The sequence below is a fragment of the Prionailurus viverrinus genome, chromosome C2 (genome assembly GCF_022837055.1).
Source record: "Prionailurus viverrinus isolate Anna chromosome C2, UM_Priviv_1.0, whole genome shotgun sequence".
Taxonomy (NCBI): domain Eukaryota; kingdom Metazoa; phylum Chordata; class Mammalia; order Carnivora; family Felidae; genus Prionailurus; species Prionailurus viverrinus.
This window is the reverse complement of record NC_062569.1, coordinates 149,909,939-149,934,923: the sequence shown is the minus strand read 5'-3', so window position 1 is coordinate 149,934,923 and position 24,985 is coordinate 149,909,939.

Below are 24,985 nucleotides of genomic sequence, written 5' to 3'. Positions count from 1 at the left end.
CGTGGGGCTCTGTGCTGACAGCTCAGAGCCTGGAGCCTCCTTCGATTCTGCGTCTCCCTCGCTCTCTGTCCCTACCTGACTCTCGCTCTGTCTGTCTGTCTCTCTCTCAAAAATAAGTGACCATTAATACAAATAAATAAGCAAGTATTTCGATAACAAATGTACGCACGAATCAGGAAATTTCCTTTCTGTCTCTCTTTTTCCCCACCAACCTGTTGACCTTTCCCGGATTAGGGTTAGCTGAAAACTTCTTCACTGTCAAGACCAGAAGTTCAGTCACTCTCAGGCCAAGCTGCAGGAGACACCTGTGAGGAACATGCCATCAACGCAGCCAACAGTGATGCCATTTGGCTCGTGCTTTCCTTGGATGCTCCTTCCTTCCTTTCAGGACCACATTTAGACACACCGGTAGTGAAATCACACAGGCCTAGGACTTAACCAATGCATGAAACCTTCAAATAAAGAAAATAACACTTTTTTTTTTTTTTTTGAGAATGGCCAAGAGCTGTTTGGTGGGGAGGAAAAACACATCAACGTTATTTTGCATTGTAGAGCAGCACTGTTTATCAAGCAAGCCCAGGAGGCAGTTAGGTGAGGCGATACTCCCCTTTGCGAAACTGTCTTTACCTCATGCTTGACGGATGTTTCAGATAAATGTGATGAGATGAACCAATCGCCAAGATGAAACCGCGGTAGCATCTCCAACACGTAGAGATGGTCTGATAAAAAAAAAGAAAGGACAAACAGGAAAGGTGATCTGTCACACTCAGAATCTAAGAGACGCCTGGATGGATGACAAGGGCTCCCGGTGAAGCTAGTTTACTTACTCCGTGAAGCTCGGAGCTTATGATCACAGCTCAGATTTGATCCCGGGGTAATTAGGAGCTGCGGTGGGACAGAAGGGATCCACGTGGCTCTAACCCAGGTAGAGCAGGGACACTGGCGTGGAGATGCTGGGGGCAAGAGGTCCTGGACCCCGGTTTTACTGGCCGCATTGCCAGAGCTCAGGTAGGGGACCCAGGAGGGGTCCGGGAGGGGACCTTCTGGATAAAGGACCCAGCACAGAGCGTGTGAGGGAAGGGCTCTGCAGAGATGCTCCTTCGCAAACACAAAGAAGAGGTTACAATTTCAAGAACAGGTTGCCCATAAATACAAGCAGGCACGAATGGTTCTCTTTCCAGTGTTTGAAAAGTGGAGATTCCTACGCCCACTTCAGACCTTGTGTATCAGATTCTGGGGACTGGGTCCCCAGAAATTGCACTGTTTACAAGCATCCCAGGGGATTCTGGGGCAGTCCATTAGAAAACAAGGTTCGGAAATCAAAGCTCTGGTGGAGGGCCAAAATATGGCCTAAAACATCGCAGAAATGATGTATCAACAGACGGGTATTTATTAACAAGGGTGCTCAGTATCGCTGTGCTGTTTCGCTGCAGCCGTTTATAGACGCTCTCAATTTGCACGCGAATATGATCCCCGGACTATTCGAAAGTCATTTCCAACTGGAAGTCACGTTGCGGAAATAAAGATGATACAGAGAGCACACATACACCCCTTCCTATACACAGTTTGCCCCACTTGCTTTATTATTTGGGTTCTCTCTCCACACACAGATAAACGCACACATGCGCATATGCACACATACAGGCCCTTTTTTTCTGAACTATTGGAGGGTAAGTTACATACATTGTGGCCCTTTCCTGCATCGTGTGCTCTTTCCTAAGAACAGGGAGAGTCTCTTACATAACTCTTGTGCAGTTATCAACTTCGGTAATTTTAACATTGACAGAGTGTTTCATCTGCTCTACCCTCTGTGTTCCAATGTTGTCAGTTGACCCAATAATGTCCTCTGGGTCATTTCCCCTCTAATGCGGGATCCCTCTCTTTAGCCTCCCTAATTAATCTGAGATGTCTCTGTAGGCTTTTTTTGTGTGTTTTAGGACATTAACATTTTAAAGAATACCGTCGCCCCACACCCCCATTCTCCTGATAGGACATTTCTCATTTGGGGTTTCTCTGATGTTTCTTTGTGATTAGCTTCACGGCATGCATTCCACGCTGGGATTCTGCACCGGGGACGTTGTGTACTACTCAGGGGACCATATGTGGGGACCGTCAGTGGTCATCTAGCCCATTGGTGCTGTTAATATTGGTCATCTGGTTAAAAGGCTGTTTGATATTTTCACAATTTAGTTACTCTTTTTTTTCTCCCTTGCAACTAATAAATAGTGAGATGACATTTAAGGCCACACAGACATCTCGTTCTTCATCAAAAGTTCTCCCTAGATTTAGTATCCATTGATGATTTTTGCTCGATCCGTCTCTACTATGATAATTGCAAAATGCTGATTTTCTGGGGCGCCTGCGTGGCTCAGTCAGCTGAGCATCCGGCTCTTGATTTCGGCTCAGGTCATGATCTCATGGTTTGTGAGCTCGAGCCCCAAGTCAGGCTCTGCGCCGACAGTGTGGAGCCTGTTTGGGATTCTCTCTCTCCCTCTCTCTCTCTCTGCCCCTCCCCTGCTCATACTCTGTCTATCTCTCTCTTTCTTTCTCTCTGAAAATAAATAAATAAACTTTAAAAAAATGCTGATTTTCTGCTTTCTATACCCCTTCTTCAACTATCAGTCACTCTACTGTGAGTAAGCTCCATCCCTTCTCTCGGACCCATCTATTTCTTTATTATCAGCATGTGTCATGAATACCTATTTATCAGGAGTTCACTACTCTACCTCATTATTCTGGTGTTCAAATTGTCCTTGATTTGGCCAGTGGTGACTGTGTCCTTGAGATATGTTACCATTATTTTTTGAGCATTTTTTTTTTTTACTTTCCAGGTCATCTGGACCCTTTCCTGCCCCAGCCCTAGATTAGCTGCTTCTCTGAATATCCTTGGTTCATTTTAGGGAACGAATCCAGACAATGGTATTATATGTCAAAATCTGAACACTAGATGTGCTCATTGCTACTGAGGTGTCTGTTTCTGAGCCTTTCCAGGGGACGGAGTTAGGAAATACATGTGCATAAGTGCATGGGCAAGGAAATAGACATGCAAATATACCTACATGGCACACAGATTATAGAAGTAATCAGTTCATGCCAATCCCCCTGATTCGAATCTATCCCCACAGAGTTCTCTCTTGCCTTCTCCAATTACATAGTGGTATATTCCTTTTTCCACCGTGAGAACCCTGGCTCCCATCGACACCTGCACATTTACACGTCTGCTCCATCCTTTGATTGTGATCTAGAATAGGTACGGAGTTGCAGAATTCCACTGCAGTAAACCAACCTCCTAAAAAGTGGTCAGGATTTGTTTGCCGTTCTGCTGGCATCCACCGTAGCCAGAACGGAGGTTCTATAATCACATGCTGCACTTACACATTCCTTGGACTTCCTCCCGCCTCTTTCCTTTTTTTCATTACCAATTTCTCACTTTCTCCTATCTCCCTGTTTGTCACGGCGTGGCATTCATTTAAAATTACCTTCACTTTTTTGTTTTCAGTTTGCTTTCGATTTCAGTTTTTGTTCTCCTCTCCACTGGGACTGATTCTATTTTATTTTATTTTATTTTATTTTTTGAGCATTCAGACCCCTAACAGGTGTTCAAAAGTAAAATATACCAGGAGATTTACTCAGAACAGATCACTGCCTCTTGTACGCCTTCCTTTCTCTCACCTTCCTCCCCTTGTAAGTAACCCTTCTTTATGGTTTCCTGGCTTCTGCTTCCTGTGTTTCTTTCTGTAAAAATAAGCTGATCTACATATGTTTTCCTATTTTCCCTCCTTCCTACACAATAGGCAGCAGACTGTTTGTGCTCCTTCGTGCTTTGTGGGAATTCACGAGACTGCTATTCTAGCCCGTGTTCCTTCCCGGATGAGCTGTGAGCCCTCAAATCTCAATTTCTTCATCTGCCGAATGTGAGCATTTACAAAATTCTATATTTCTCTTCTCTCTCACCGCAAGGAAGTTTGCTATGAAAAACATGCAATTTTCCTCTTCTTACCCATTGTAAATTTAGAAATGTGTCTTCAGAACAACAAATAAAATAAAAAGCCCAAACAGATACTTTGGAGAAGAGGATGGGAAAAGGCAGGACTGACACGAGCTCTTTTGTAGCACAGAGAGTGTTTCTAACACTTTCCAAGTCGGGAAACTCAGCTGTACTGTTTCCCCTGCCCCCCTTTGAGGTCTGTCTGTCTGTATGTATTTTCTTTATAAAAATGGCGTATCTTTAAGGTGTGCAGCCTGATGGTTTGATGTACATACACATCGTGACATGATCACTAGCGTGCCTTTCCATATACATTCTTGCCACGATGGGAGAAGGTAGTTTTTGTGTTCATTTATGCAAGCGTCTCAGCATGCTGGTGTAGACCAACCCGCTCCTCGCCAGAGACTGTTGGAAGCGGCACTCGATTGGATGCTCCCTTCCTCTCCCTGATCTGAGGGCTGCTATAGCTGCTTGTAGCAATTAGAGCGTGTTGTGTGCACAGACTAGAGTGTTGACTGAACCAATTAAAAGATCAATTAGCACAGCACAAGTGCTTTAGAGAAGTAGTTTTCTGTGACGTGGAGCGGATTTGCCTCAGCACATGGAGCTCCAAGGGAATCCAACACTCAGGAATATGGAGTCTTTGTTCTGGACTCTTTTAACATGTCCTGTGTCTCTGAAACATTCCATGGAAGTTAGTAGTCAGTCGGCTAGTATAACAAGATGGCTTTTGTTGTGATAGTATTTTCATGTACAGTCATCAAAGGAATTAATAGTAATTCAGAAATGTGTAGTAATTACATGATCTTAATTAAGTCGAAGCTGTAAAATAACAAAGAATTTATGCAAGTATTTTCTTTTTGGCTCTGATAGAGTTCATTCAAAAAAGTTCTGTTTGCCCATCAATTATTTATATGTGGTTTGGATTTCTTTTTTTTTTTAATTTTTTAAATGTTTATTTATTTTTGAAAGAGAGAGAAAGGGCAAGCAGGGGAGGGGCAGAGAGGGAGACACAGGATCCGAAGCAGGCTCCAGGCTCCCGGCTGTCAGCACAGAGCCCAATGTGGGACTCAAACTTACCACCACAAGATCATGACCTGAGCCGAAGTCAGGTGCTCAACTGACTGAGCCACACAGGTGCCCCTGGTTTGGATTTCTTTTTGCTGTTTTTATAACTAAAAAAAAAAAAAATCCCAGTTTTGGTTTTTCTTTTTATGTTGGAATCTTGGCAATTCCACAAGCTATATGCAAAACTTTGTGTGTATCAGATCTTGTGACATAGTTCTTCTAGGCATGAGAAGGCGTAAAGATGGAATACATTGACTTTTCAGATCTCTGAAGTGCATAACTCTGGGAGGGGTCTTCTCAGCAGGTGATAAATAAAAAGCGACTCCAGGAGAATTTGTCAAGGTGTAAAGTCTTTCAAACCTTTATTCAACAAGTATCGAGACAATTAGTGGATCGTAGAAGGTGATATGAGTGAAGCCGAGACATATTGCCTGTCCTTTGGTGGTTTATATTCTAGTTGGAGAGGCAAGGACTACTTATATTACTTATGATGGTGGGTGACCAGGGACAGAATATCCAAATGCTTGACTCTTTTCTCTGCATCTTACAATCCTGTGAGGTCTTCAGAGAGAGAGAGAGAGAGAGAGAGAGATGCACTGAGAAGATAAGCAGGGGAAATCTCTGGGGTGTGTTATGTTCAGGTCTTTGGGGGTAAATTTCTCTCAGGAAGTTCTCTTCATGATGAATTAAACCTGGCTAAAGGTGACCCAGGAGAACTTCTGCCTTGGGAGAAGCAGGTCATATGACCTCCCTTAGGTAGCCTCTCATCTGGGCCCTACTCCGTATCCTAAGTGGCTCTTTCTTATTCTGGAAGCCTCTACAAATTGGAAGTCATCCCCCAGTCCTTCTCGCTCTCCTGCCACATGGATAGGCAAGGTGGAGAGCTTAGAAGGGAATCCAAGGAAGGAACGAAAATGGGGATTCCTGAGAGAGTACTCCAGGTTGATTCCCTAGTGTTTACCCTTTCGTTCTCCAAAATCTCTGCCCAGACCCTGTGACCCAATAACATGCTTGGCATGGGATGATTCTAACGTTCCTTCTTGTGGATGTGAGGGCAGAAGGAGCTACAGCCATCTTCTGCGGACTGGAGTGGCATCTGCCCAACAAAAGATTTGTGTGAGCGAGTCATGATGTAAGGTCGCGTTTGACAGAGCACCAAAACGAAGGCAGCATCGTAGCACATGCCCCAAAGTTCTTGGCTATGGACCAGAGTTCAGTCTAGCTAATTTCACCAACATAAGCTACATGGTAGTTGGAAGTTTGTGGAAATTTTAAGAGGTTCAGAGGACCATGCCCCTACACACGCCAGGAGAAACCCACCCACACCCTAAACGGTTCTAGAAGAAACCTCATTCCTGCCATCATGTCTGTCAGTTGACCCAGATTCATGTCCCCACCCTGGATGCTCCTTGGTGCTCACATACACATCTCCCCTGGGCACAGCTGCCTGGCAGGACAGAGCTCACCAACCGAAAGAACCTGAGCTGTCTGTGAGCCTGGGGAATGTGGTTGTCGCTCTGCAGATAAACATGCCCTGGAAGGGACAGGAGTGGATGTCCCTGTGTGTATCTACAGAAATGTTACAGGACTTGGTTGAAGGTGGAAAGAAATGTCGTTGGGTGACACCTTGGGAAGAAGTGGACATTGATTGAACTAGAAGGATGGGGTTGTTCAGAGGAGGGGCTGGGCAGTTTAGGAAAAAGGAAAGCATATGCTTGACATTGGGGATGGATGTGACCCTCCCAAAGGAGGCACTCCAAAGGCGGCTGAGGCAGGCACGGATGGAGAGTTCACGTTTCGGAGTCAGAATGGGCGAGGCCACACAGAGAAGATGGGGGGAAGCTCTTGAAAGAGTTTGGACGTCAGAAATTTGGGTCTTCTGCGTGTGGAGGAAGGGCTAGAGATTTATAACAGAGAAGGGACATGTTGAGCCCCAAGAAGGAGTCTGGTTCCAGTGTGTAGGACCCCTTGAACGGATATAGCCTAGAGACTAAGGAACCAGCTAGGAATGTGGCAGAGCACCTACCAGAGTCTTTTCAAAGGGAGTCCTGTTTTGGAGAAGGGAATCGAAGTTCAAGTGGCAGAATTTTCCACTTACCGATGGGGTGGCCTTGGCAAGTCACTTGACATCACTGAGTTGGCTTTTGCATCTGTAAAATAAAGCCTGTACTCCTCAGCACCCCCACTGACCTGGGTAGCTACGAAGCCCTGATAATGGGGTTTACAAGAGCACTTTGTAACCCAGGTAGTGGCACACAATGTGAGTTATTGTTGGTATGAGAGGGAGATTCGGTGCAAGGTGGTGGCTGATAAGGAGACAAGAGAGGAAACTGTCAAAAATGGCTCTTGGCTTTCTCCTGAGAACAGAAGGAACAGGTGAGCTGCTGTGGAGCGGAGACTTCGGGGATCTGGGTAGGTATAGCAGTGTGGATTTGAACACGCTTGGGGCCGACAGAAGGGAAGACAGGCAGAGGAAAGTTGCAGAATCAGGACTGAAGTTCTGGTGAGGTCGAGGTAGGATGAAACTAGAACATTATTTTTGTTCCCTGTTGTTCCAGAAAAACTACAAGGAGGATCTAGTTAGCTTGCTGCGGAGTTCATTTGTTGGTTTGTTTCTCCATTTAAATTCTTCTTTAGCTACAAGTCTAGAAGATTTAAGCTATTTATGGACGAAACTATACGAAGAGTAAACCAGTGGTAGGAGACGGACTGTCCAGATTTGCCTCAGACTCAGGGGTTCCCAGGACATGGGACATTCAGGGCTGAAAATGGGACAGTCCTAGGCAGGCTGGGTTGAGACAGGTGGTCACCCTCACGGGCTGAGAGGAACCAGGAGGAGCGAGATGGTGACTGCTGGGTCATCAAATGGTTACCAAAAGACACTCAGGTGGCTCCTGTTGGAGGAGGGAGTGTAGCTAGAAAACATTGTAGTTTAGGAAGAGAAACTCTGGAGAGTTACAAGGTCCTGTTGTGTTCAGGAGAGAGACAGAAAAGTCGCTCCAGGGAAGAAAGAAAAGTGGCATCCTTAAAACTAAAATCGTAGTAGGGCTTATCCTATCAAATTAAGAAGAATGCCGGGAGGAAAAGAAGATTCACGTCACCCCCGCAAATAAGGACACCCATGTACCTGAGGAATTTCCATTTTGGGCGGAGTTACCCCGAAGAAATATTTTCCCCTGCGCATTTAATGTAAGTTGACAATCGCCTGGTTCAAGACTGAGCCCTTTTTCCGTTTTTTTCAAAGACCTGGAAACAAAGAGACGGCCACCGGCATGAGGCAAGACTGGTTCGGACATGTTGGTGGCCTCACCAAGGGAGAGCAGAGCCCCATGAAACAGCAGGTCCAAGAAGTACAAGGATCCTTGCCTCCCGAGCTGCCTGGGTGAAGCAGACTGAGAGGTTAAACCTTCTGCCACTGCAGGCTTCCCTGCCTGGCCCTGTGCTTTCTGGGATGATTCAGAGATAAATGGGCCTCCAAGACCAGAGGAGGGGCAAGCGTCATAAGGAAGCCAACAGCTGTAAGATTATTCTCTATTTTGTAAAAATTAGGCGTGCCCTTAAGAAGAGTTACCTGATTTTTATGAGTCGAATTGTGTCCTCCCAAAATTCGAATGTTGAAGTCTTCACCCCCAACGCCTCAGAATGTGACCTTACTTGGGGCCATGGCGGATGTACTTAAGGGGGTCCTTCAGGTGGGCCTTTAATCGAATATGACTGGTGTCCTGCCACCAAGGGGGAAATTTGGACACAGACCTGCAAACAGGGAGAACACCACGTGAGGTTGAAGACAGAGACCGAAGTTGACGTGTGCCCACGTCAAGGAACGCCAGAGATCGCCCACACCACCAGCAGCTAGGAGAGAGATCTGGAGCAGATTCTCCCCGGAGGCCCTCTGCAGGAACCAGCCCTGCTGAAACCTTGGCCTCACACTTCCAGCCTCCAGAACTCAGAGACAGTGCATTTCTGTTGTTTCCGCCACTCAGTTTGTGGTACTTGCTTACAGCGGCCCCAAGAAATTCATCCACTAATGAAGTTTTATTTGTACATTTTCTCACCTAAAAAAATAGCCTCTCACTTGACTACTGTGTGGTTTGTTTTTGTTTTTGTTTTTGTTTTTGTTTTGTTTTTTTACCTTTCAGTAAAGTAGAGCAAGCAATAGTTTGAGAGATGACTTCTAAACAAACTGAGACCAATCCTACAAACTAGGAGAAACCAAAAATGTTCTTATTATTGGTGTTTGGTAATCGTTTTCAGAAATCATGACTGACAGCCGTTCGCTTGTTTACGGTAGGATTTTCCAGCCTCCAGCACTCAGCATTTATGAAACAAAATATTAGTGGAAGGCCTCAGAAGATTGCCAATAAAACTGCTAAAACACGCTTTTGATCTCTAGGCGGCACTGAGGACAGATACTTCATTCCTTCTGGAAAATGCTTTGTTCTTTTGACTCCACTTAAGGAGGCAATAGAGAAGCGTATAATACATCAGGCTTTCCTTCGTTGTAGAACAAAGTTAATCCAGGTCCTTATCGTATGAAACTGCACAGGGATATAATCTTTTGGAAGACATAAATAATTCTCTGTAGTACATTTGGAAATACTTTGATCTTCCTGTAAACTTCTCCGTAGCAACACGGTAGTGCAAACTTTATTTTACATGTTTAGAAGTTAGTTAAATAAAGTTAGGGTGGTAGTATTAGAACTTTAAAACTGTGTTTAAAAAAAAAAAACAGAGAACCAACATGATAAAGATAATTTTACCAGGTAGGTCCTGAAAATTTCTAAATTACATGCCGGCCGACCCCTCCCATTACGATGGTAACACCATGGATTTATTCACCGCGTATCTACTTTTCTCTTGTTTTATTGACTCTGTGAGTGGGCTTTGAAAGAGTCTTTACAAACCCAACTCCCCTTGAAAAATTTAATATTCATTTTCTTTTTTAATTTTTCTTTTTAAATTTTTATTTATTTTTTTAAAGTGTATTTATTTTTAGAGAGAGAAAGAGAGAAAGCAAGAGTGGGAGGAGGGCAGAGAGAGAGGGGAAGAGGGAGAATCCCAAGCAGGTTCTGTACCCTCAGTGCAGAGCCCAATGTGGGGCTCAAATTCCCAAGCCACAAGATCATGACCTGAGCCGAAGGCAGATGCTTAACTGACTGAGCCACCCAGGCGTCCCAATATTTGTTTTCTTTTAACATTCCTGCTCTGTCAGTTCTAACGGCTCTAATCTCCCTCCCCTTCTCCCCCCCCCCACCCCCACACACATACCACTCCCACTGTGGATGGGGCTGATCAGGGATGGGTGGAAAAGAACAGAGAAGAGGAAGGTAGAATCTTAGGTCAGATATTCATTCCATAACAAAGAGGTGAGGTTCCTTTGATAGGGGGTGGGGGCTTCTGAGGAATTTGAAAGAAGGGAATGAGGGACTCAGATGTGCCACTTGGAGGAAGCACATGGGAAGCCAGTTAGGGAATGGGTGGATGGTCTCAGGGTAGGGGTATGAGGCTGGAATCAGAGAAACTTGGTTGAGAGGCCATGGAAGTAGGAAGACATGGCCGCCCTGAGGGTGGGGGGCAGATGGAGGAGGCAGACAGATCTAATCAGAGTTTGTCAACTGTCTACACATAGTGCTACCTGTGTCACTTCACTGCTAAAAACAGAGGTAATCCGGATGACTTGATTCATCCCTTTGTGGGAAAATAAAATTTAGTAGTCGAAGCCATTTAGCAAGTGACAAAAGAACATCAGGAATCATCACTTGGCCCTAGATGTTTCCATCCTGACTATGTTAGTCGCATTCTGAGGAATTCAGGAAATTCCAGGTCAAGAAGCTTGGTTGAGGTGAACTCTTGCACATTTGCAGAATTCCCTGGGCCAGTCCAAGGGGTCAGCGAAACCGCTTTGCTATATTTCTCTGCTGTATTTGTGCTCCACACACCCAGGGTGGCGTCTTTTTCTGATATGCTCAGGACGGGGGCAGAGAGCAAGAGATTAACTCAGCTGGCCTCAGTTGCGTCGAGGTGGGGTCTGCAGGTCTGTGTTTAGCAGCCCAGGGCCCCTGTGTTGTGAACACTTGTCCCATTTCTAGAAGTTGAGGGAAGTGGTCTGTTACCTCCCAGAATTGGGGCCACGGCTGTGGCATCTCAGGGAGCTCTTCCATTTTCCGTGGGGTGGGGTGCCCAGTGTTGGCCGACGGCCCCAGAGAGAACCAGACAAGATGGCTTGCCCTTTGCCCAGGAGGTGGTACCTTCTCCACATCCAGGGGGCAGGTGAAGGAAGCCCTGTTACCAGGTGTGATCGAATCTATTTCACCCAGAAGGCCAATAGGTGGCAGAGTAACGTTTCCTATGTGCCCGAGTGAAAACGTATATCGAAATCCCCTTTATCAGAACTCTGTCGCTAAGCCTCAACTACGAGACACTGGAATAATTCATAACTCGACAATTTCAGAATTTTTACATACGTTACGTATTTATATACATTGACGCTAAATGTTGTGCAAAGTGTTTCCAATTAACGAAGATGTTAAGCCCTGGAACAGTTAGCCAAAATATTTATAGGCACAATTTATTTACTGGAATCTTATCTTCTTGTGGTTATAAATTTTTTTTCTCATTTTATGGGATATGCCTTTTTTTTTTTTTTTTTGGTGTGCGGGAACAAAGGTGCAGACAATGCTAATTGTAGGACATTTAAAACAATTATCTTCTGTGGGTTCGAAAGCAGAATATCTACTGAGGGTTCGTCTGTGTGGTTTGAAAAAGTCCCGCACCTAGTAACAAACGTATAGATATACTAACCTTTTGGAGTCTGAGTAATGGAAAGATTTGCCTCTTTGAACAATCAAGCTTTTGCTCTTCAAGTGGAAATTAAGATACTGGCTTAGAAATCCTCGCATTATTATTTTAACTACATGCATTTCACTAATCTTTTGTTTGTTTGTTTCTTGTTTGTGGAGCTGACTAAAAAGTCAGTATTGAGAGCTAATTCAGGAACAGCCAATGGGAAGATTTCAGACACAGCCGCAGATGTCCAGGTGGCTGTTATATATCTGGAATTATCCTGTGTCTCATATAAAGTGGTGTCTGGGGTTTCGTCTGCCTTGGACACCTGGGGGGTTTCCTCGGCATCTCATCTTTGCTTTTATTCCCTTGCAGTCAGGTCAGGGCTGGGACTTGGGTGAGGCCCATGAGACACCGGTTCTGCGCATCATTGAAGGGGACGTGGAAAAATTCAGCCATCAAGATAAACAACATTTAATGCAACGTTTTCAAAAATCAAAATTAATGCAGAAAAATCCTTGACGAGCAAAATATCAAGAGTCTAAATAATAACGAGAGCAGCCACAGTGCTATCTTGAGCCCTGTTCGAGCCTTTGGCAAAAGGAAAAATCAGGAGTACTCAATCCTGCCTTTATTTAAAGCGTTTGTTGTTTTGTTGATCGCGATTTGGGGCATTGATTTTGCCTTTTTAGAATACGTATTCAAAGCTTACCCACCTTGATTCCTGCATGTTCCAGGTGCCCTCTTGAGTTTTGTGTCCTTGGCTAGTGTCTCACTCACCTCTGCTGGTCTTTGTGGTGTTAAACATCTAGAGGCCCTACTTATGGCCAGGATTGTGGCCATAATCCAAGAAGAAAACAATTGTCAACTGTAAAGTACGAGTAAGGATGTCTAGCAAATTGCTGTGGTTTCCCAAGGTGACTTCAGTTGTTTTTAAAATCTAGATTATATTCTTAAATAATTTCTTTAGTTTCTCCTCCTCCTCCTCCTCCTCCTCCTCCTCCTCCTCCTCCTTCTCCTCCTTCTCCTTCTCCATTTTTCTTTTCCCTGTCTCGCTTGTGGCCCATCCGCACCCTTAGTCTGTGTGTCGGGTAACCCAGCTGTGTTTCGGTAAGATGCTCACATAGTCCTGAACGTGTCTCCCATCCAGGAGTTTTCAGAGCCCACATCACACCCTTGCTTCAATCAGGCTTCTCATTGAAAGAAGTGCTATAAACGGGAACTTTGCATGTTAACCCATCTGAATACCTAAGTGACGGTCAAATTGAATCCAAATCTCCGTGTAGATTCCTCTGAGTTACAGCCGGGTGCTACAGGGGACACGCTGACCCAGGTGCTACAGGGACATACTGGTTTCCTAATGGCCCCTTTTGTCACAGAGGCAGCCTTTCTTCCAGGATGTTTTGTCTCCATATATATTGTACACTCCTGATACGCGTAGCAGCAAAAGCCTCTTATTCCGAGAAAACCAACCAGTGGAGTCACTCTCCGCTCTCTGTACCCTTTCAAGCTGTTGTTTAGCCTGGTCAAGAGAGCTAGCTATGGACCATCTGAACACTTGGCTCTGGGATTTCCTTGGAAGCTGGCACAGGGAACATTCTACAAATGGAAAGAAGTGTCTTTTAAAAAGCAAAGCGAACTTAATTTGTTCTGTTCTATTCCTTCTTCCTCTCTATCCGCCCACCAAAAGTGGGGCAATCTCAGCCCCCGAAGGGCTGAAACTCCGGAGTGGGCCAAACAGGAGTGAAAATTCCAGGCCATCTGGCCAAGTAGTGCTGGGGAGCCCACGCGCACAGGAGGACAGCCTCCCTTGAAGGGAAGGGCATCCTCCACTTTCCAAGGACTTTTGCTTGTAAACAGTGAGGAAGGAAAAGCCAGGCATGAATGCCAATTGGAAAAGTACACGTTTGAGGCCCAGGGTCCTCAGAAAGACGTGACAGGATCAGGGGACAAATGAACATTCGTTAGAAGAAGGACAGTCCTCTGGGAACATTCTATGAATGTGTGATTTAAGAACTACTTGGATTGGCAGAATTTGTCTCTCGGACCGCAGAGCAATCGATGGTATTTAGGATGGGTATTTTAATTTTTTTTTTTTAACGTTTATTTATTTTTGAGACAGGGAGAGACAGAGCATGAACGGGGGAGGGTCAGAGAGAGGGAGACACAGAATCCGAAACAGGCTTCAGGCTCTGAGCTGTCAGCACAGAGCCCGACGCGGGGCTGGAACTCACGGACTGCGAGATCATGACCTGAGCCGAAGTCAGCTGCTTAACCGACTGAGCTACCCAGGCGCCCCTAGGATGGGTATTTTAGAAAACAGTCAGATTTTAGAAAGATTTAAGTCGGGGCACCTGGGTGGCTCAGTCAGTTAAGCTCGCCACGGTTGATTTCAGCTCAGGTCATGCTCTCTCCATGCGTGGATTGGGCTCCGGGTTGGCAATGTGAAGCCTGTGTGGGATTCTTGCTCTCTCCCTCTCTCTCTATTCCTCCCCTGCTCCCCTGATGTCTCTCTCTCTCTCTCTCTCTCTCTCTCTCTCTCTCAATAAGTAAAAAAAAAAAAAATTAAAGAAAGATTTAAGTTAAAACACTTCTAAGAAAAAAGAGATTAGAATCAGATTTTCTTTCTTACAATTTTTAATTTTACATTGAAACACTCTAAAGAAAAGGAGACTCTGCTTAGAATCAGGCTTTAGGTATCTAAATATTATTTTTTTTTCTACAGCAATTCTTTCTCTTAAAATTCTAAACACAGAAAATCATCTTTCTGATTATGTCAATTCCCAATCAGTTTGTTATTTTTGAAAGAAATAAAAGAATGTTTTTACTTTTATGATTACTTTAGGGCTTGCATTTTTTAAAATTATATTTTCCCCATCATTAAGCAATTCTGGAGAAGAAGGACAAAACAAAATTGAATATTGAATAATTTAGTTGAGTTATTTTTCTCCTTACAAGCATGTTTAAACTCATGTTGGAAAAAAAAAAAAAGTTGGATGACTTACTTTTTAAGGATGTAAATGTATATTCTGTCTTTTCCTGAATACACAAGAAAACTTGGTTAAGCCATATTTTCTTTAAAATTATTCTTGGCAGCTCTTTGGGAAAATCTGTTAGCTTGTCAAGATAAATTTTACAAGCAGTATCCCAGGTTATGGAAGCCATTGCAAAATTTCCGAGAGAGAAAGGATCTTTGCAGAACTAGGGTTACACGTGTGTTTATGTATTTTATATATATTTTGGTACTGTGAGTACTCAAAATATTTGGATGTTGGGTAAGCTAGAGACAGCTTTCATTATTGTATTTTATTTTTTAAGTAAGAGATACCGGAGTGAGGGCGGATTTACAGTTTGAAGGGGGCACCTGGCAAGAATGATCCGCTCGCAGATTCTCTCAGGGGCGAATTCTCTGCTCTTTCGAGAATGTTTTCTGTGGACGACGGTCTCGTGCGTTGTTTTTGTTCCCAAATGTTTATTGAGCGTGATCAATGGGGACAAGCCCCCATGTTAACCAAATGAGTCAGGCACTATGATTCTGAATTTGTCTATCCCGTTGGCCGTCACAAGATCTTTCATTGTCTTTTGCTTTATTTGAATACGCGTTTGAGTATACATGCTTCTCTTTCAAATTTCTGCTGGTTCTCAAGTGCGCGCCATTGGTTACTCCTCCTGACACACGGACGCATGCTTTCCCTCTACCCTCGACATAGGGGGAGGTTTCCAGACTTCGGGAAAGAAAGGCCATGTAAGGAAGTGTGGCCCACCCACACGATGCTATTCGTTTTCGTAGGATTCTAATAGAAACTTAGGGTGTCCTAAATTGAAAACGTACACTGTGGATCCGGACAAGCCTGAATTCAAAAGCCCATAGCCCACTCCCTGGCTGGGTGACGGCAGACAAGTTATCACCCACTCTGAACTCTTTGCTTTTCGGTCTCATAAAGCTGCTGTGAGAACTCCACGAGGTCACGTGCACGCGTGCTACACAATGGGGGGAGTCCCATAAAGGGGCTTTGGTTTGTGTTGTGCCATTATCGTCACGGTTATTGCTGTTGTTATTAATAAATCACAGGGTCCCATGCAGGAGCGAGACGACGCAGGAGACGGGAGAAGCAAGCAAGCAAGAGGCAACGTGGTTTGGGGGAGGACGGTCACGGGGATAAGAGATTTGGAAGTGAAGCCAGAACCGACTGGTTGAGCTGGTCAGGACTCTACCTGGACCGCAGCCCAAGGGAATGAAATGTACCTTCTGAGAACAAATTCAGTTCTTATTCTTATCAGACCGTGGCCTGTGCTGAGATAACCCAGTTGGCAGGAGGCGACACAAAGATGCCGTGTGTCCCCACGCTCTGCAAGGCCCTGGGGAGCCCAAGTTATGAAGTTGGACTCTTGAAAATCCTCTTGCTCCGGAAGGGCACAGTTCAGAAGATCCTTAATGACTCAGCCCCGAGCACGTAAACCTACCCCGGCCCCAAGTGAGCTCTGCTCCCGGGGCCTCTCTGCGCTGGCTTCCCGGGCCCCCTCGCAGCGGGGTCAGGCCCAGGTTACTGGCCCCGGAAAAAAGCTTTCTCACCTTTGCTTGGCTTCCGCCATCGTCACGTGCTTGGTTTCGCTGGGTTCTCGGCCTGCCTCCTATCTGGGTCCTGCCCTCCTCCTATCACGGTGTTGTTTGTCCTATCTGAGTCCGCTCCGAGAGCCATAGGGCTTGGGTAAAATCCTGGAAGTTTCTCTGGTCTGACTTGTGAGGGCTGCTCTTCTGACCTGACTCACTCTCATCTTTTCAGGGTATGTAACTCTCATCCCTTCCTACGTTTTAAATCTCAGGATGATTCAGGGGCGCCAGGGCGGCTCAGTCGGTTGAGCGTCCGACTTTGGCTTAGCAGCTCAGGTCATGATCTCACGGTTCGTGAGTTTGAGGCCTGCTTGGAGCTCACTGTTGTCAGCACAGAGCCTGCTTTGAATCCTCCGTTCCCCTCTCGTTCCGTCCCTCCTCCACTCACGCTCTCCCAAAAAGAAATAGACATTAAAAAAAGAAATAGATATCAAGATGACTCATAGAATTTGGGCTATTCTTCACCCTTACTGACTTATATTGACGTCTCTAATGACTCTACTCCATGAATCCAGAAGGCTAGATTCTCATTTAATGGAGAACATATTTTTTGAAGTATTTAGAAAAAATATTTATTTATCTTTGGGAGAGCATAAGTGGGGGAGGGGTAGAAAGAGGGGGACAGAGGATTCAAAGTGGGCTTTGCGCTGACAGACTGACAGCAGGGAGCCTGATGCGGGGCTCGGACTCATGAAACTGCGAGATCGTGACCTGAGCCGAAGTCTCAACCGACTCAGCCACCCAGGTGCCCCTATTTTTGAAGTTTTAAAATGGTTGGAAAAAAAAGAGATTACTTTCAAATTGAAGGATATTTTGAATTGTTTTGAATTCATTAGAATTAATGAATACGGCTGAGGTTAAGAACCTGAAAAGAATGTCCTTGGCCATAACCAAAGAAGTCAAGTGACCCGGTATTCTTCCCACTGTATTTGGCCATCTCCCCCCCGCCCCCGCCTTTTTTAAACATTGTGAGAAAATATGCACAACATACCATTTACTATTTAGCCTTTCGTAAGTGTGCAACTTGGGGGCATAAAATACACTCGCAATGCTGTCACACCAACTGCGCCCCAAACTTTTCATCACACCCACCAGGAATTCTGTTCTCGCTTCTAGCCCCTGTGAACCTCTATTCATGGTTTTTAACCATGAAGAATGGAACTCAACTAGCTCGCTGTATGCATTAGTTTTTTGTGCTGTTTCGTTTTTATTGCCACATAACAGATGATCACAAACAGAGTGACTTAAACAACATACATTCAAGACCTCACCGTTTCTGCAGATAAGAAGTCTGGGTGTGGTGCGGTTGGTCTCTGTCTGGGGACGTCACAGGCTGCAGCAAAGACACTGGGTGTTCTGTGGTCCCCATGTGCGGCTCGGGGACCTCCTCCAAGCTGACTGTCAGTGGAACTCATTTCCTTAGTACATGCTGGCCTAGGGCCTCCTCAGCCTCCAGGAAGAAGCTGCCTGCCGTTGCCGGCTGTGAGGTTCTTGTGGCGGTTCGTAGCATGGTAACTGGTGCTTCCAGGCTAATAGGAACCTGCCCCTGACTTCTTCCTGGGAGATCAGCCAAAGACCCTTGCACTTTTAAAGGCCTCACCTGATGAGGTCAGGCTCACCGTAGCTAATTCCCTCCTTTGGCTGTATAACGGGACACAATCCCAGGACTGATATCTCATTATATTCACAGGGTATATAGGGCATGTGCCCACCGAAGGAAGACATCTTGAACCCCAGGATACAATTCTGCCACCACGTCCTAACAGGGCCAAGAGTCCAAATGTTCTGTAATAGTCCTTTCTGTGCCAAATTTCTACCAAACTATTTCTGGTGTTCTGCTTTTTAAGGCTGTGCGGGTTGGATACTGGGGCCTGGAATGTAAATCCCCGGCTCTAATTCATGTGAACTTGATCAGCTCCTTTCCCTTCCTAGGTTATTTAATCTTTGCTTGCATTTAGGGGTCCTCAGTAAGGGTTGCGGATCCATGATATGACGGACAATCACATATTCACTCAACAAACACTCACTATGCATTTACCATGTGCCAGTCCCTGGGAGGGCTGTGATTACTGCCAATTCTGACTATCTCTCCAGGGGATTTCCTTAGTCGTGTGTGTGTGTGTGTGTGTGTGTGTGTGTGTGTGCGCGCGCGCACACACGCGCAGGGGGATCTCCTTAGTTGTGTGTGTGTGTGTGTGTATTCATTAAATCCTAGTGCATACCAGACATTGTTTCAGGTGCTGTGGATACATCAGTGATCGAATCAGCGAAAAGGCCTGACTTCTTGGAGCTGATATTATCTTAAGAGAAACAAAAAGTAAGCATCGTACGTATGTGTACGTACACAATGTGTAATGTGCCAGGCTATGATAAACGTCACGGTCAAAGACAGTTCTGGGTAAAGCTACATTGGAATGCGGGGTGTAATTTTCAAGGGTGGTCTTCAGTACCACAAAAAGCCCTAGGAACGCCAGCCAGGTGATATTCTGAAGTCATCTCTTGAAAATAATCATTAACCGAGAGAGGCCTTTATCAAACAGGCAGCTACACGGACTGATGTGCCGTCGAAAGGGATTTCGTGTCCACGGCCCCGCCTGTAAGGAGTCAACACTTCCAGTCTCCTGCACAGCCATGGGCAACAGCGGAGTAATAATAATGAAATGTTCAGACCCTAGACGTGGGGAGAGCCGGCTAGCTGCACATTTTCAAAAGGATTTGGAGTATTTTTGAGGAACTCCCACTTTCATCTGGGGCCTCATCAGCTTTAGCAATGTCCCCGGGACAGGCACAGAGTCAGGACCAGGAGAGCCGGCCCTCTTCAAACGTTTCGCGTGCGAGTTCAGGAAACTGTGGTCGTAGCAAGCAGGTGACTCCCCATGGTCACCCCGCCTCAGCCCTCCTGACTCCTCATGCAGTGCTCTTCCCACTCTGTCTTCCCAGCCAGGGCCTCCAAGGGTTCCCTTCTGTCCGGCACACCCCCACCTGTGCCCAGCAGGTGCCTCTCTCTAGCCTAAAAGCACCCAGTGGAAGGACCACACCTAATTTGATGCTGGATTCATCTTCTAGGGTGGCCATAGTGAAGTACCACACACCGAGTCCCTTTAAGCCTCAGAAATTTATTGTCTGCAGGCCACAAGTTCAAGATCAAGGTGTCGGAAGGGTTGGTTCTTTCTGAGGCTGTGAGGGAGAATCTGCTCTGTGGTTCTCCTAGTGTTGCTGGTGCTTTGCTGGTGATTGTTGGCATTCCTTACCCCACCTCTGCCTTCATCGTTACTTACTGTTCTTCCTACATCCAGGTCTGGGTCTAAATTTCCCCTTTTTATAAGGACATCAGTCATGTTGGTGTCCACCCTAATGACCTTACCTTAACTAATTATACCTGCAAAGGCCCTATTTGCAAATAAGATCACGTTGTGACATCCCAGGAGTATTAACAAATAAATTTTGGTGGGACACAATTGAACCCATAACAGATGTTATAAGTCCCAGCACACAGCATAGAAGTGGCACTTAATACAAATATGGGTCACGAAAAGAGTGTGCCTTGTCCTCCCTGGATTCTACATTGCCATGATCCGCCCCCCACCCATGATCTACCCTTCTTCTTTTTTTTTTAATTTTTTTTTTTTACCATTTATTTATTTTTGAGACAGAGAGAGACAGAGCATGAACAGGGGAGGGGCAGAGAGAGAGGGAGACACAGAATCGCAAGCAGGCTCCAAGCTCTGGGCCATCAGCCCAGAGCCTGACGCGGGGCTCGAACTCACGGACCGCGAGATCGTGACCTGAGCTGAAGTCAGATGCTCAACCGACTGAGCCACCCAGGCGCCCCGACCCTTCTTATCTCTTAGCACCTCTCAGGCTCCTGTCTGTCCATCAGCCATGGGTCTAGTCTAGGTCTAGTCTACCAATGAGAGAGGACTAGATCCCCAGGGGTGGTTCCCAAAGGAAGCATTGATTGGTAGACATTTTGACCATAGGAAGGAAAGCGGTACTCAGGTGGATATTTTTAGATGCGGTCTCTGAGATGACATAAAGTAAGGCCAGGACTTAAGATTTCATCTTCTCCACACATTCCACACTCTGGCGGTCTACCCGTGGAGCATCTTGGCCAGATTTCTCCATGCACATTGTTCTAGTGAAATTTCACCATAAATATTTCATAGCTGCAGAAGCAGAGGAGATCCAAAATGTAGATTTCAAGGCTCAACACTGACTTTAGTACCTCCATAAAAAGTTCAAGAACTTTTTCCACCAGGAGGAAAGTCTTTCTCCTCCGAATCCCTGTAGCACTTACCGTCTCCATCATGCACAGTGTATTATCCCAGAATCTAATATACTGTAACTGTTGGCCAAGATATTGAATATAGAAGCAGATGATTGGGGTGGTCCAGAGATGGCCTTATGTGTTAGCAGAGTAAGTTTTCAAGTTCAGGCATGCTGGGAAGTTCCTCCTCTGTTTTAAATAATTCTTTCTACCTTGATACCAGAAATTCCCGTTAAGGAAGGAAGATGGTGTACGTCACAATTATCAAGATAAGACATTTACTTCAGTTTATACTAAGATGTGAGTGACTGATATAACATCCTCATCCAAGATTAGGTTTTAATAAAAGAAAAGACAGCAGGGCAATGCAGAGGTTGCTTGAAGGGAGGAGAGAAGAGGTAGTGGGGAAAGTGAGCTGAAACATGAAGAAGGGCACAGAAGGAGGAGACAGGAGCCACTGAAGATCAATTTGACTCACTCTACAATTTTGCTTGTAACCGTGTCTCGAGGAGAAAAGAAGGTATGAAAGATCCTGGTTCCCTTGGTTCTCAAGAGAATCATTCTATTCCCCCACCTATTCGGCTGCTGTGTCTTTCCTTTTCAATATGAAAACCTTTTCTGACCTTTTTCTTTTTCTTTTTTAATGTTTATTTATTTTTGAGAGAGTGCAAGTGGGGGCAGAGAGAGAGGGGGACAGAGGAACTGAAGCGGTTTTGCACTGACATCAGAGAGCCCAATATGGGGCTAGAACTCACGAACCACGAGACTAGGACCTGAGCCAAAGTCGGACGCTCAACCCACTGAGCCACCCAGGAGCCCCATGAAGATTTTCTTTATGAAGGAATATGAATGCCTAGATGTGTAGGAATATGCTGAAAGCTGATAATTTTATCTTTGAACTTGATCTTATACTCCAGTTGAGAAAATACTTACCTAACAAGAGAAAGTCACAATCTAAGCATTAGTAGCTCTGTGAAACAACCATGAGAAAAGCACTTGAGTTTATCGGAACCTCTCTAGGAAGTCGTGAGTTTAGTAAGCTTCGTGGTACTTAGGAGTCACATAAAGGTCCTCAGGAGGGTTCCCCAATAGATGGAGGTCTCTTGTCTTCTGTAATTTAAAACATGTCCCACCTGGCCAGGAAATGTGCTAACTAGACCTGAGGCTCCACTGAGCTCCATCAAGAGGGAAGTTCATTATATCAACCAACAGATAGCTCAGTTAGGCTCTCAGGAGAGATGTGCCTCAAATTATGTCTAAGCATTCATTCTAAAGCATGCCAGAAAGTTTGAGGAGAAAGCTCAGCTACAGACGAGCCAAAGACCTGTCTTGCATCTACAAGGCAGCGCTTAAGCCCAGTCATTGGAACATGCAACGCATTCGTAGTATTAAAAGAAAAAAAAAAAAAAAAAAAAAAAAAAAAAAAAAGCTCAGCCAGGAAGAAATGCCAGACACTCTGCTGGCTGGGCTGTACCTGACGTATGTTCATTCATGGGCACGGAGCCAAGACGGGGCTGTTCTCTGCCCAGGCCAGACTTAATGCTTCATTAGCTTTGCCCACCTCAACACAGGATGTAATGTTGAGCATTGGACAGTAATAGCTGGCAATAGAAATCAACATAAATTACCGTATGTTTAAATACTTGGATGTTTTTCCAGCATATGCTCACAGTCTGTATTCTGAAAATAATTTGGTAGGGTACTTAACAAACCATAGATCTTTGATCGCAAGTGAATTGGATCTAGTAAATATTTTCTTATGTTGATGGTCAATTTCTGTGCAGCATGCAAAATATAAGTAAAACAAAGCTGTGATTTTCCTTACGGAGTTTATGTCTTTTCCAGGAACTGAGTTTTGGAACTAAAAGAAGAGTAAAACGCCAATTTTCGGTACATTTACGAAGTATTTATTTTATGTTTCGTGTTCCTTGTAGCGGATAAGATCATCTTACATGTGCATGTGTATTTTTGAGTCTTATAATTAGTACATCACGTAAATTGGAAAATGCTATTAAGATTCTTTCTTTTTTAAAACTACTTTATTGAAGTGTGAGTGACGTACAAAAACTGCACATATTTAACGTATACAATTAGATGAGTTGGGTGGTAATTAAACAGCCATGAAACCATCATCAATCACATCATAGGCCATAAACATACCTGTCACCCCCAAAGTTTTATATTATCCGCCTTATTGTTATTAGTTTTTCTGATAAGAACACTTACCATAAGATCTATCTGCTTAGCAAATTTTTAACTATACAATAGCATTAACTATAGGCTCTACGCTGTAGATAGATCTCAAGGGCTTATTCCTCTCACAAATCTGAAATTTGGCACACTTGGATTAATATAATTTGGTGTTTTAGCATTTCAGAAATGGATCTGTCCGTATGACACAGCTCCTCTAGCTCGAAAGGAAGGAGGGAAGAAATCTGAATGTGGTATGGAAGCAGTAGGAAGTTTCAAAGGCATAACTGAAAGCTCCAAAGGTAACGCGCATTGACTGCTCAAAGCAGAACTCTTCTCCATCTGTGGCATGACATTTTGCCTTTTTCTGTCCGTTCACAGTATCTTCAGAAAGTGTTGACAAATTTTGACAAATATCACACACTATTAAATAATCTATACTTTAACTTTGATCTACCCTCTTTTCACCAAATAAAATGTGCCAAATGAGGTTTTTCAGTGATTTTTGATGAAGTTTGATTTGAGGTTATAGAGCTATCTGAACACACTGGATGGAAATCTGTGTGTAATGGCCTCTACTATGCCAAAGAAATTGTTTCTGTGTGCAAATTTGTCTATTTGATTTTAAATGCATGCTTTCAGTGGTAGTGAGTGGTTTTAAGATAATTTGTAAAGTGCTAAAGTGTGTGTGTGTGTGTGTGTGTGAGAGACAACACACACACACACACACACACACACACACACACACTTACACTTGCTGTTTGTTAGTTATTCTGACATTTGGAAAGAAAGCAGTAGTTTAAACAATTTTTTAAAACTATTTTGGGGGCGCCCGGGTGGCTCAGTCGGTTAAACATCTGACTTCGGCTCAGGTCCTGATCTCACGACTCGTGGGTTCTAGCTCCGTGTCAGGCTCTGTGCTGATGGGTCAGAACCTGAAGCCTGCTTCAGATTCTGTGTCTCCCTCTCTCTCAGCCCCTCCCCCACTCTTGTTCTGTCTCTTTGTCTCTCAAAAATAAATAAACATTAAAGAAATATTTTGAATCGGGGTGCCTGGTTAGCTCAGTGGGTTAAGCATCCAGCTTTGGCTTGGGTCATGATCTCGTGGTTCGTGAGTTCAAGCCCCACGTTGGGCTCTCTGCCGTCAGCGCAGAGCCCGCCTCAGATCCTGTGTCTCCCTTTCTCTCTGCTCCTCTCCCACTCACGCTCTCTCTCTCTCAACAATAAACATCTAGAAAAAAAGTATTTTGAATTGCTACGTTTTTAATTGTTGTGCTGAGTGGAGTCTTTATGTGTATATAGTTAAAATGTCAATGCAATTTTGAAAGGTAGAACGTAAGAAATCTTAAAGGACATCTTGGCCAATCCCCTCAATGCAAATCCTGGATCTGAAGCCCCACGTTGTCTGTTGCTTTGCTAGAGTCATATCATTTGTGATTTCCTGCTGGGACTCCATGTACAGTGCTCTTTCCACTACACCAAGGCACCGCATTTTCAGATGTTAGTTAGTAAAAACTCAGATAACTGGAATACACTGCAGCATTCCAACAAATCTGGGATCTTTCTGAGAATAAATGTCCTCCAGTATCTGTTCTCTGTTCCTTTCAGTGATTCACACTCTTGGTCTGTGCTGGGGAGGAAGAGGGACATTTTTTCCTGGACCTCACATTCATACATTCATAAAGTGACTTAACCTTGGAACTTTGGCAATATCTTTAATTGATGATATATATATTTGTATACATATATTTGTGTATATATATGTATATTTGTGTGTGTATATATATATATATATATATTTGTGTATATATGTGTGTGTGTATATGTATATATATAAATTTGTTTAACATAAAATTTAAAAATATACCACAATACTGCAACCATGTTTTAATATTTCATTTTTTGGAACACTTAAGAATAGAAATGGCTGAGGTCTATCCACACTGAGAGTCCTCTTAATACTTACGACTCAAAGAACCCATGTTTCCCCTCTTTCCTTTAGAATTCCTGGAGGGAATCTTGGTTTTTTCCTAGCCAAAAAGTGTGATAGAATCTTGGCTCTATCTTTACCTGTTCA